Source organism: Haemaphysalis longicornis, unplaced genomic scaffold (assembly GCF_048455015.1).
Source record: "Haemaphysalis longicornis isolate Haplotype H1 unplaced genomic scaffold, Haemaphysalis longicornis Haplotype H1 scaffold_16, whole genome shotgun sequence".
In the NCBI taxonomy this organism is placed as follows: domain Eukaryota; kingdom Metazoa; phylum Arthropoda; class Arachnida; order Ixodida; family Ixodidae; genus Haemaphysalis; species Haemaphysalis longicornis.
Genome location: NW_027526266.1, coordinates 21,795,797 through 21,808,387, shown reverse-complemented (window position 1 = coordinate 21,808,387; position 12,591 = coordinate 21,795,797).

Genomic DNA, 12,591 nt, shown 5'->3' with positions numbered 1-12,591 from the left:
GGTAACCCTCACGTACGAAGAGTGCTAGAAGCAACTTCGTCACCGTGTGAGTGGTAACGTCAGTGCAAAAAGCCACTTCTGGCCATTTTGAAAAATAATCAACTACTGAAATGGCAAATCGGTAGTCTCCAGGTGCACGCTGAAAAGGAGCAACAACGTCAATAGCTATCTTGTCTCAAGGTTTGTCAGGAAGAGGAATTGGCTGAAGTGGTGTGGGTGAGATCTTGGCACTTTTTTCCGCGTGCTGACAAATGGAACTGCGGATAGCTGTTTCATCATGTTTGCCTAACCCTGGCCATCATACTTCTCTCATAGGCATTGTTTGGTTTTCACGATACGAGGGTGGGATTTGTGAACCAGCTGGACAAAAGTCGCTGTGAGTTTGACAGGAACTACGATGCGCTTAGTACGGAAGAGCATGCCATCAACTGCTGTCAACTCCTTTTGGACTTCATAGTATGGAGTCAGCTTAGGTGCCCGATTCTTGCGGGGCGGCCACGATGTCTGCACGTAATGGGAAACTTCTCGGAGAGTGTTATCCTCCACTGTCGCTTGTCTCAGTTCATCGATGTACAGACGTCACCAGAGACTATTTCTTCAGACTCGCGGGGTTTCGTGGTGGGCGGTGACAACTTGTTTGAGTGCTGTGGATGCATTTTGGGGCCTTGTGTCAACGTTTTACTTGGTTTGTGTCAATGTTTGGCCATAGTAAGGCAGTGTAATTCTGTGCCACAATCTGGAGACCAAAAGCTTGTACGGCATCAATACCCAGAAGTGATGTTCCACCTTTGGTAATGTGGAAGGTCACTACAGCTGTTTCCGATTTGTGCACAGTGAGGGCAGGGAACTGTCTTCCACGCCCGCGACGCAAACTTCGACAGTACTGTTGAAAGTGACCTCGAGGTGGCCACACGTGAAGCAGGTTCAACCGCTGGCTACGGAGGTAGACAGTTGTCAGTTTTGTGCGCCGCAATTTCCACACGCGGCTCTGTTTCCGGAGTACGGGATGACAGCGCCACTACATAGGACACTACAGTAGTATTCTTTACAAATTTATGAAAAAGGAACCAAAGACATTGCTGGATTTGGACCCCGTCATTGCAGAAATCTGAAAGTATGTGGCCCCGCGGCATTACTTGATGTGTTTTTGATAAATTGATTTTAAAAATCCACATACACGCAGTGTTTTATTATGCCTGCTACGCGGCTGGTTCGTTGTTCCCGTTGCTAATGAAGGTGGCATCAAAGGGGCCGACTAAGGGTGTACTGATCTCAAATTGCTGTTATTTTGTTGGCAGTGTTGGATTCTGTCTGAAGTGTTGTCAGCTATTAAAGTTATTTTGGAATTGTGCAGTGCATTTCTGAGGAATGAACCCAGCAATTTATCTTTCCTTTATTTTTCTTCAGAGTTTATAGAATGACCTTCGTGAGCAATAAAAATGTGCTTTTGAAATTGTGCTTCATAGTGATGGCTGGAGTTTCATGATTACATTTTGGTGCTTGTGCAGTTTAACAGTAGAGTATAAATTTTTCCAAAGGAGTTTACAAAGTGTATTGGCAAACAGTCAGGTGTCCAGCGTCCCCTTACAACGATAGAGCCATTATTCTACCAAGTGGGACAATTTTTTCAGAGACTTCCCATAAATATAATGTTTGGTTAGATTCAACACCTCTTCCATACACTTGGAAGTTATTATTGTTCTAGCAACTATGACGAGTTGGAGGGGCTTCAGAGTGCTGTGTCACTGATTTTCAAGCATGCACAGTTGCATCTGATTATGCAGCTGCGGTAAGAATAGAAAATGATGCGGCATATCAGAATATTTCAGGACCTAAGTGCTTCATGTTGCTGCATTTCAAGAATATTCTGGCTGTACAGCTGCAGTAAAAATAGGAACCAGTTGCCCAGCAGGTTGCAATGGTTTGATGTCAGTCCTTCGAGGTGCTAATGTTGCTCCTTTGCAGAGGTGGGCTGTTGCTTCTGACTAGAAGGCTACGGCAAGAATTGCAGACTTATGTAGTACGCGGGAATGGATTCATGTGAGGCCCTCGGGCTGTAAAGCCGCTGCTTCTCAAGCGCACCTCTTGTTTACAGCCATGAAGCCGCAGTGAGAGAACATGCCAGAGACTGTGAAGTTGGTGCTTCTCATGAACACAAGTGTAATTTTTGTATAGGACCCACACCTCCACCATGACCTTTGCCAGCTCTCCCAGTATTGGCGTTTTCAATGTGCGTGCACAGCCTGGACAGCTTTCATGGTGCGGAAAACACTACTCGAACACTGCGCCATGAAATAATTTTCTTTGTGTTGTGCGACGGCTTATGAAGATACGGCATCACTTTCACCTTGTTTTCATCGGGCCTCTGCACTTTCGTTTTGCCTTTTAAACTTGATACGGAGGCAGTCTGCAACCGCCTTAAGCACTGGTGTCAGAAAACCCTCTGCAGAAAACCCTATGAGTCTGGCGGTCAATGTGTTCCTGGATTACGTGGACACAACTTTTCTGCAGTGCACTGCAGAAACGAAACGTGGCTATGCCTCATCAGCGATGGCTCAGAGGTACTGCACTCGCCTCATATGGGGGAAGTACTGGGTTCGAATCTGCACACCGCCGGGCACCCACTGGTTTCTTTAATGGGTACAGGTGTCCCTGGTCAAGTGCGGACCTTTGAAAGGATAACTCGCGCCTGGAAAGCTGCCTTTACCCGTGCGAGGGGCTTCCGACCTTTGTCAATCTGGTGGGGCCTCGGCCTTCTACAACACCGCATTGCCGATGGGAGGAAGAGTCTGGCGGCATGTCCTACCACAGGCGGTTACTGAGTAGAGTGTGCAGCGTAGCTGTGGAAGTCGCCATGTGCATTCGTGTGCCTTGGTGGTGCCGGGCACCTATTGAGAAAATAGGTACAAGCCTGGTGCTCGGCCCTTGTTACCACTAGAAGATGCTCCTGGCGTGTGACTACACTTGAAAAGTTGACCCAGCTTGTACAGGAAATCACCTCTATGCAATGAGGTGGCTGGAAAGTGCAATTTTTTTTTTTTTGGTTTGTGTCCCCACACGATTGATCAAATCAATATAAGAAAAAGGGACTGCTAGCTCACATCTTCACCTCAAAAATTGCAATTAATGGGACAAAAAGTCTACGCAAATTGTAGCGAAAACTGGAAAGCGGCAATAAAGTACATAAGTAGTTTACTGAAACACTGGCACTGTCGCCAGTTACTGAAATTTTAGACATTGGAGCTGAGCTGGTGGTAGATAGTGGCATTGGAGCTGTAGAGAATAAGTGAAAAAAGTTTTGTCAGTTGCACCTGCATGATTTCGGTGACACAGGTTTTGGGAATTACATTCTCAGATGTAGGCTATAATTTATATTTTACGCACCTGCAATGCAGCCTACTAGGGAATGGTGCTATGAGATGCCCCATACCCTACACTGAACCAACAAAGTGACGTGACTCTGGTCTCTGAACCACTGTTAGATGGTACAGACAATAAACAAAACCGTTCGCGAATGACAGTCAACAGGTGCAGTTTAATTTTAACGCTCTCTTTATCTACTTTTGCTGCTAACCTTCCAATTTTGACACATACGCGTTCTGGGGAAATAGAAATTTCGAGAAATGTGAGCACGGCCCCTGCAAAAATGGTCCCAACTCAGATGCTGCAGTATTATTCCAATATTATTCCTGCGATTATATCACCGTTTGTTAGCGGGCTGAGAAAGAAATCGTGCAATGTACTTTCCGCCCTTGCATTTCAGAAATACAATACCCAGAACTACAACTTTTTCGGAGGCTGTGTTTTTGTTCGTGAACTTCGATTTCGAGAAAGCCCTTGCTTATATCGTTCCGTCCAGGCGGAACGCCAAACAGCGTTCCCGGCTCACAACTCTGTGTGCATTTTTACCATACCGCTACCGCTCACTGTTAATTAGTAAATACCCTCAATAAAAACATCGCTAATTACAGCTTCGGCGACGGGCCTCGGGGCAAGCAACCGCACTGAAATGGTCCATGTGAAAAGCTTGGCATACTGCTGAAAAACAATGCGATCACAACCATTGTCACTCGAGAATGTAAACACAAGCAGCGCGCCATCGCCTCCTGTACGATGATCGCGCTCGCACGCTGTTTATTAGTATTATTTTTTTTATAACTGCTACAGACACACAACACACCAGCAACAAATGAAGCCAGGACGTTCTCGGCAGGAGATAGGTGACGACGCTCCGAGTAAAAACAGCCCACCACGACTTCCTCACGTACAAATGACGACTTGGCAAGACACACACGGCGCAGACGACTTTAGAGCCTTATCGGCCTTATGATGCACTACATTCGTAACAGTTCCTACACAAACTTCATGGACAAATCGCATAATGATCGCACACGCACACATCAAAAGACGCCATTGTTTCTTTTTCTTTTCTTTTTTTTACGGGTGCTTTGTACCACTAGTAGGCGCTCGTGGCGCATCCGCCACGAGCGGAGGACCAGACAGCTGACCAAGCGGTACGGAAAGTCGGTAGGGGAAAGCGGGGTTTACACAACAGTTAAAAAGCAGGTAAAGGCAGCAGAGGCGACGAAGTGGGCACAGAGAATGGAAGCGAAAAAAACCCTGGAGACTTATAGGGCAGAGAAACGGGAAATTAAGAAGGAGGGATTCTATGGCAATACGAGAGGCAGTGCGTTGCTCTTCGAGGCACGGGCAGGGTGCCTGAGAACCCGGGCATACACGGGTAGCTACAGGCAGCAGGATGAAACGTGTGCATGCTGCGGCAGTGATCGGGAAACTATCATGGAGGAAGAAATGGAAACTATGGACCATATTGTCAGGAGCTGCACTAGGGTCCTAGCTGCACAGAGATACGGCCACCGCGGGGTGAGACGGAAACGACGCTGGCGGAGGCTTTGGGATTTGGGGCGAGGGGGAACCTCAACCTCAAAGCCATAGAGGTGACGAAGAGGCGACTGGAGTGGTGGTGGAGGAAAAGTAGGGAAGGGATGGGTACGCAGGCGGAGTAATCATGCGGACGAGAATGTAGAACAGCGAGGGGAGAAAAAAGGGGGGTGGGGGCGATGAGTTTAAAACAGAAAAGAGGGAGAGATGGGAGGGAGGAAGCAAATCTATAGGTTAGCTGGGAGTAGGGCAAGTAAACGTAATAAAACAGGCAAGTCGGTTGCTGACAACCGACGCCCCGATTCAAAGGGAAAGCCACTAATCATCATCATCATCATCACCCCACTTTCGTTAATGCGTGAAACGTTTCGATGCAAATGCTTACACGCGCAGCAATATTTTTACTTTTTATGATTATCCTTATTACTACTTAATGCATAGACAGCTTCTGCGTATTTGTTTTTTGTTTTTTATTTTTGTGTGACGTCACCGGAAGTTTTGGCGGAAACACGCTTCGCACCAGGCCAAGGGTCGGTTGATTCTGGCCTGTGCCCACTGCCCGCAAGTAGTCGGTGCTTGTGGCAACAGCCCGCCAACGAGAACTCGCTAGCACGCCTGCGCGCGTTCTTTGAACTAGTTCGTGGAGCAGCGAACGTTACGGCCTAAAAAACGTCAACCCAGTAAAGAAAACATCGGCCGAAAACGAAAAAGTCAACTGATAAAAAAGGAATGCCCCCGTGGGGTCAAACTCGTGACTTGCAAAACACTTGCAGAATCAAACCTAGCGCTCCAGACCACTCGGCCACGGGCGAGCGCTGCTAAATTTGGAAATATAAGGTATATAATGTATAACCAGTTTACACTTTTATTTAGTTTTAGCATTTCAAGCAGCTTATGTGACTATTTCTTGTATTGCGCTCGTGTAAGCGTCCCCCAAACTTCCACAATATCTCACGTCTAGCAAGACGGAAAAGCGTTCGCAGATGGGTAGTCGTGTGGCTGAGTGCTGTGCTTGTTCGCCCAGTGCAACAAAGTTCTTCCTGCAGCGTAGTTTTGCGCTGTACGGTAAAAGTATCAGTTTATTTTATTTCCGTAGTACCTATATTGACTTCGCCGACTCTTCTCCCGCCTTCAAGTGGCCTTATGTTTTCCTACTGGCGTACCAGTCAGCGAAGCGTACGTCGCATGTGCGCTTGTGCAGTGGTTGTGTGAAGCTACCTTGACTTAGAGCTAGATACAGTGTACAAACTAACCCAGTAAAGAAAGGCACATTCTTCCATTGACAAACGTGTCCTGGCTTCGTTTCAACTGAGTGAACAAACTGCGAAGACCCGTCGGCGGCCAGCGGACGAAACGCTGGGCAGACTGACTCTGTCGGAAGGCCGACGAGCCGTGCAGTAGCGCAGCCATTTGCCAGCTCATCTCCTGCTGACGTCACACGAAAACGCCGCAGAAAATTGGGGAGGGTGCAGAGAGGAGGACAGCATTTTCGAATTGATTTTTCTACTCAATAAATTCGCGTAAACGCGCTCAGAGTGGTCGAAACAGAGCCTAGGGACTCTGGACTACAATTAGCGCTCGTAATCCCGCAATGTTTACAAATCACTTCGGTGTCCCTTTAAGAGAGAGAGAGAGAGAGAGAGAGAGAAACGAACTCCGACCAACAGCTTCGGGCTTTGCTTAAAGAAACAGAATTTCTCCTAGTGAAAAATGCTGGGGCCCTACTAAGCAAGGTTTACCTCAACAACTGTTATGAACTCCACCGGCAATGACCAGTCTGCCGACAATTAAACTAACTCATCTCCCAACCGACCACAAACTGCTGTGCAGTGTTGGAAAAAGAGGCATCCACCACCGCCAATTTAAGTGGAGCTCTTATATGCAGTTCTCTATGGATCCCCGTGGCCTGAACTGTATCCAGACTATCACTCGAACAAGCTGTGAGTGGAAATTTAATAAAGCTTCTCTCTCTCTCTCTCTCTCTCTCTCTCTCTCTCTCTCTCTCTCTCTCTCTCTCTCTCTCTCTCTCTCTCTCTCTCTCTCTCTCTCTCTCTCTCTCTCTCAAAACATGCATATTGAAGTGCACGTTATAATGACTGAGCCAAAAAATTCGAGGTGCTCGTCAAACCAGGCTCGTAATGTTTAGTGTGAGAGCAAGTTGCATCTATCCCAGCAGGGTTAAGGGCAGCATACTTGAGCTGAAGTTCTGGAGGCATTCCTGTCAACTTTGGTGTATGCAAGGCTCGTACCATAATGGCACTCATGCCGCCCAGCTTCAATAAGTGCGCTGGCAGCAATGAACCACTCCAGAATTGTAGTGCTTGGCGCGTTTCTGTAGCCACTCGTAGTCGCAACATTTGCAGACAAGTTTGTAATTTTCCAAGTACATTTGAAGATGTACTGGCCTGACCTTCTTGCAGGGCTTTCATAAGGCTAATGTTATCTGTGCTACGAAAGCTATCTTGAGAAGCAAGCGAGCGTACAGTTTGAATAATTCAAAGCTCAGGCCTGCTCAAAATGTGCAAGAACCTGAATGTTGTGGTGCAGCGTGTGTTGCGCAACGCGCAAATGAATTGTGAAAAATTTGCACAAGCGCCACGTGCCACGTTTCTGCAATTCATGAGTGTGCAAAACACGGCTGTAACTGGTGCACGCCGAGCTGAGCTTACTGCACTTCTGTGAAGATGCACGGTAGCATTTTGTTCCAACATTTGCCTTCATCTGACACTCTTTTCGTGTGCTGTTGAACCTCATTATAATGAACACTGATATAGCGAACTATCGGCTCTAGCGAACTAAATACGAATTTGGTTGGTCACGCTTCATTTCAACGACACTTATTCTTTTATAATGAAAATGAAGCTGTGAGAGCTGTGCACACTATCGGATATGACAAAGAAATATTTGACCAGTAGGCTGAGAAGCTACTTGAAAAACTCCCGCCGTCCGAAACTGCAGAAGTAGAAAAGGCCCCTTTGTTCGTGGACTCTGGAAAGCTTCATCCTGCTGAGTGCTGTGAATGGTCACCAGACAATAGCCACCAAAATAGAAACTGAGGCCTGTTTTGTCAAATGAACTTTGTTCTGTTGTAATTTTACGTTTCTTGTTCTGGTTCACTGAGCTTGAAATTACACAAGGAAAAAGATAAGGGTTACCTTGTTTATAGAAGGCTCGAAGATTAAAATAATGTGTATTTGTATCAAGAATTTTCGCAGGAGCCAGATTACCGACTGGTTTGAACCGTTTTTAACGCTGCTGTTACAACGAATATCGAATATAAAGAGCAAAATTACTGTCTCGATAGTACTTTGTTATAGCGAGGTTCGACTGTAGCAAGAAATGGTTAGTTGGCCTGTTCCTGCCTCTCCAAGTACAAGCCATGCATCTTAGTCATTCTGAGTGCCTGCGAAGGAGAGCTGTTACCGAAAAAACTGCCCCTGGTACACGTACCACTCGACCCCGAGTAGTTGAAATTTAGGGTAGCATTTCGGCTGGCGTACCCGCAAATTTTCCCGCCATTTTTCTCGCGGGGCTACCATGGTTGCCAGACCAGGAATGCCCTCCCCGCTAAAAGAGCGGCTGCAGGTGGTCGCCAGTTTCAGTCCGCTCTGGTTACAAACCCCTGCGCGCTCGCGCCGCGGGCTCTGGCTCGGGCCCGGGTGCGGATCTGTCAGTCCGCTCTGGTTGCAAACCCTTGCTCGCTCGCGCCGTGGCTGCTCGCTCCCGCCACGGCTCGGGCTCTGGCCCGGATTCGTTCTTTTTTTTTTTTTCGCTTCGTCCCTAGGGGAGGTACTACAAACGTATGGGGCCCGTAAAGGCCGCGAGAAAAGGCCGTAAAGGCCGCGGGAAATTGCGGGAAAATTGGGTGAGATTGCGGGAAAACCCAGGCCAGAGCCCGAGCCGCGGAGCGAGCGAGCAGGGGTTTGCAACCAGAGCGGACTGACAGATCCGCGGCCTTTACGGGCCCCAATACGTTTGTAGTACCTCCCCTGGGGACAAAGCGGGAAAAAAAAAACGAACCCGGGCCCGCGCCAGAGCCCGCGGCGCGAGCGCGCAGGGGTTTGTAACGAGAGCGGACTGACAGATCCGTGACCATAAACTGGCGACCACCTGCAGCCGCTCTTTTAGCGGGGAGGGCATTCGTGGTCTGGCAACCATAGTAGCTCCGCGAGAAAAATGGCGGTAAAATTTGCGGGTACGCCAGCCGAAATGCTACCAAATTTAGTTGCTCACGTGTCGTAGATAATACTACTAGTATTACCATTTATTAACTTGTGAATGAAAGCAAGCATCTTTTGAAAGTACCAAAGGCTTGGACTTTTAGGCAAGTGCCCTTACCTTCAAGAGGCATTGCTCTGTACTGCTTGAGAAGAAACAATACAGCACAGTTGTATTTGTACATGAAATGGTGTGAAACTTGCAAGCCCAGGAGGGTTATTTACTGAAGCAAATTTTCCACATAAGTAAATCTTGAAACGTGTGTACAAATATGTGAACGAACAAAAATTTGTGCCCCAGCAACGAATGTTAATGCTTTTGCACGCAAGAACAAACCTTCCGCAAAAGAAGAAAAAGTTATCCACGAAACAGAAAATGTGGAAGTTGCCTTTGCGTGAAATGTCACATTAGCTTGTAAACCTGAAGAAAGCTTTATTGCCAGTTGTAGCACACAGACCCATGTAGCTCAAAATTTGACAAATAGAGAATAAGTTTTAATTGAAACGAAAAAGGCTTCTTATTCTGAAGGCGGTATCTAGACTGCCATGTGACGGTACGATAAGCACTCCACTAAAGCAATGTCCACCGCCTTTTCGCAATAAAATTGTCCTGTCTGACACTATGCCGCCGCTCTCTCTAAGTAATTTAACGTAACCTAACATACCGTACCACACCCTCACAAACAGACAGCACTCACTCAAAACACCGAAAACTAGCCCGAGCCACAGAAATTACTATTTAAAGTAAAGATGTAAATAAAAAATAAAGGCAAAAGCCGGACTCAAACCACCATCCTTATTGGTATCAGGAACCCAAGACGGAACCTCTACACCCCAACGGCACACACTCTAGCTGGTGCCAGCTTAGTCTTGTTTTGTCAATTTGCAGAAAATTCTGTGCGGCTAACCGATCATATATCAGTTGGCTATCTTGCGGATACACTTAAACCTGGATATAACGTACAAAGTTGACAAAAAGTCGCACTTTTTCGTTACATGTAGGTTTCGAATTAAAGCTCGCGGGAATGAAGCAGAAACGAAACCAATGCTTGTTCAAGGATATATTTCACACTGAAAAACTGCGTGATTCTCACTTGCTGCTACTACACGGCCCCCAAATTCAGAAATATAACTAAGTACTATCACTTTTGCTTGTTGATACTTGTCGGTGCCTTGACGCGTTTGAAGAACCAAATAATGTTGAAAGGGTGCCTTTTCGCGAACTTCATGCTTTTTTTCTGCAGTTAAAATTGTTGAAGGGATGCTAGCTGGGACACTGTACCGGGCGGTGACGTTCTTCTTTCTCGCCGGCAGAGACGGCATTTAAAATTGCCAGCTTGTCTTGAAAAGAAATCTTCGTATTCAGGCAGCAGAACTCATCATCCACGAACCCACACCACATATCAGGGGACACACACGACTACACACTGACAGGCAGGCCTAGCACCCAACCGACACCGCACTCACACGTGAAAACACCCGAGGGATTGTGGTGCGGTCGAAATTCGCTAAATTAGTGCATTTCTCGAGCCGATTTTTCAGAAAAAATTAGATTTTCAGATTTTTCAGAAACCTTGACTCATCAGGGTAGCGAATTTGTTGCATCCAGGTTAACCGTCGCAACTCCTTCGTCACATAGAGGTCACAAACACATGGGCTTCAATGAAGGTGGAAATGGGGAATTGAAAAACTTTGTTAAATCCAGGAATTTCTTACATATATAGGTTCGTTACATCCAGGTTTAAGTGCACCATATCCTTGCTTTGCTCAGTGTACCATTGCAATGTCGCATGAATTGTCTGTCGATTGTAGTGTCAACAAGGCAAATGTAATATACTATTTACCGGTGAATTATTCGATCACCATTTGCACCTGTGCACTTGTGTGACTGTCTTCACATAAAACATAAAGCAAAATGGATTCACTTGCCTCACATTGTTTAAATTGATAAAACATATCAGAAAGAAAAAATTGACTTAATGTCATGTCACCATCCCACACTTGCAAAGTTCGTTGAATTGAGCAATGGAAAGTTTTGGAGAGCGCCATAGGTTGCGCCAATCTTCTAAGGTATCGGCTGCGACTTGCAGGTAACGTTAAATGCCCACTCAGCCCCCCGTGTAGAGCAATGCTGGCAGAAAGCCCTACCCTACAAATGCATTTGTCTGACCAACTAGTATGTAGGAGACCTCCCTTTGTAGAAGGGATAGGAACTTTTATCAAATGATGGGCAACACAATCTCTCACACCTGTCTTTCATCCTAGAACATATCGACTTCTATAAGGTTGGTTATAGACTCTATTGGGTTTAGGTTTGCTTAGATGATATTACGTTACTTTAAAGCAGGCTTTTTAAGTAGGTGATGCGACAGAGCGTCCTGCAGGCAGACTCTCCCAGAGGAGGGGGGGAGGGAGGAAAAAAGTTTATATTTTTTTAGTGGTTAGGTGGCACTACACCGAAGTCTTGTGCCGGTGTGCAACAGTTCCAGACAGGGTCAGCAGGGGTGGGACCCTCGGCCCAGGGCTCCAACGGCCTCTGCTGCTTTGCGTGCCCTCTGAATCAGACCGATCTGGCCTTCGCAGCAGTCCCTGGCCACCAGTGCCTCCCATTGCCCAGCATTATAATTTCCGATTTTGGCAACAGCCATTGTGCTTGGGCGATCCCACGTGGTGTGGTAGAGGGTGGGTTTTTCTTGATGGCACAATGAGCATGCGTCTGCGTATCGAGTCGGATAAATTTTACTTAGCACGTCCAGGTTTGGGAACGTGCCTGCCTGCAGCTGTCTCCACTCGGTGGCTGCTGGCCTCGTCAGGGATGTGTGGCGGAGGGTACCTCTCCCTGATACCCCTGCAGTATGCCAATCGGGCCTGAGTGTTCTGGGGGACTGGCAAGGGTTCCTCGAGGTCGGAATCACCGGGTGCTCGGTTGGTAGTATAGCCCCGAGCTACCCTGTCCGCCTCTATCCCCAAGCACGCCGGGGCCCACAGGATCCTGTGTTCAATCTTACATGGATGCTCAGGGTAGGTGGCACACCCAGCGCCACCTACCAATTCTCTTGGAAAAACCCCTTCTAGTTTACTTGGGCAATTGCTAAAAGATTAGATTAAATTGCAGGGTTTAAGTGCCAAAGCTATGTATGGCCTAGGAATATAATTGGGGTTTCGGAGTGAACGGCCAGGGTTGGAGCCAGATAACGGGTACATTTTTTTCTCAGGCCACCGATATTTTTTCACTCTAGAATGTCTTCTTAGATCAGTTGTACAAATTCCTTCCAAAAATAAGAGTTGTGCTACGGCTTAGGTTGGTTTAAGGGCTGCGCATGGCTTACTAACGTTCTGCATCGCACTGGAAGTGCTGGCTAGCTCGCACCTCCCTGGGAACGGAACATTGCGCGACAGCAGCCTTTGGAAGCTCATAGCTACTAGTCTACCAACTGCAACTTAACCACGACATGCCACGTACAACCAGCAA